Here is a 1,602-nt window from a genome sequence, read left to right as displayed (position 1 = left end):
TACAGTGGGTGCAGAAATATGTGAATACTATTTTTAGATAGTTTTATTCACTGACTAATGCATATAAATACATATAAATGACCCCTATCGGAGATGGTGATTGTTTCTGAATGACTTTAACTCTTATTTTAATTACATTACACTATTTAGTAATGGATGATTACTACTTTTTACAATTGCTTGTATTAACCATCCGTTGATTAAATGAACACACACACTTTTTCAGTAGAGTATAAAATTAATTCAATTAAGGCTCTCCAAACCGCACCCTCATTCTGCACAGTATTGGTCCGTTACAGCAGACGTCCATCTTAGCGGAGAGAGTGACAGACAGCACTAGATGAATGGGGCGCTGTGACATCTTCATTCTCAGGCAGGTCGGGATCCCAATCAGCTTCAAGCCGCAGGTCCCTTTGCACAGTTAATTAAATCAGTCTGCAAGAGAAAGACCCCCTCCAGTCCAAACCGCCACCAATGCATGTTCCACCAACTGTAATTATTACTGTTCCATTACAGTCAAGCAGATTTCATGAACATTTCTCCAGCTAGCAATCAAAGATTTCCTGGAAGAGGCGCTGAAGTGGAAAACACGATGCATGAAATGGCAGGAGAGGTTTTGTTGTTTTCCATCAAGTAAAGAGCATGACGAATTCACTAAACCATGGGTGTTCAGCTGTTCCAGACCCAGGGACCCCCATCCAGACTCTTAGCCAACCAAAGGACACAGTGTATAAAAAAGGTACATTTTCTCATCAAAACTTTATAATAATTTTCCTTAAGAATGGTTACTAGCTTTGCTACATTGTACAGTGCCTAAAAATCACTAGTTAGACAGTTTGAAATCAATTAATAAATAATTAATTAATGCAAAAGAAGATAATTATAATATAATATTATATTAGTTTCATTTTTATATATACATATACCCACAAATATTACTATATTATGTACTGTATTATAAAATATAAATAATATAAAATATATAAAAAATTAGGGCTGTCAATGTTAACGCGTTAAAATAAATGCAATTAACGCAAAATTACTGAAGCACAATTTCTATTCTAACCCTTTAACCCAATTTTGCTTCTCTGCTTGCGATCAGATCATTTTGCTGTGTGAAGTACAGACTGAACGGATTGTCAACACATCCCACCGCTGTATGGCCAGATGAGATGCAAATCAAGGTAAAGACGATTGCGGTGGGTACAGGAGTCGTACAGTAAGCACGCGTGAGTCCGTTATACGAATGCGTGTATGAGTGCTCTTGACGCACTGATCGCACATTGTATTTATGCACAGACACAGACATTTCCGTACATTCACGTTGTTTTCACACACATTCACGAATGTTTTGATTTGTCATGTTTATGTTGCTGTGTTTAGTTATACTGAATGGATCAGTGTACTGTAGTAGATATATGCAGTAGGCAGGCGGTTGGTTTAGGGGTTTTTTTTGTCATCTCCATGTGTTCCAGTTCGGTATCGCAACTTAACTTCTCTAAAATTTAAAAAAAGCTCTTTGCTGTTGCACTGTACACATACTATAAAATTCTGTTTTTTTTTTCTTTCATATGTGCTTATATGGGCTCCTTATATCATTTG

The sequence above is a fragment of the Sinocyclocheilus anshuiensis genome, unplaced genomic scaffold, assembly GCF_001515605.1.
Source record: "Sinocyclocheilus anshuiensis isolate Anshui unplaced genomic scaffold, SAMN03320099.WGS_v1.1 scaffold205, whole genome shotgun sequence".
NCBI lineage: Eukaryota > Metazoa > Chordata > Actinopteri > Cypriniformes > Cyprinidae > Sinocyclocheilus > Sinocyclocheilus anshuiensis.
The sequence above is the reverse complement of the archived record's forward strand: the minus strand, read 5'-3'. Positions refer to the sequence as shown.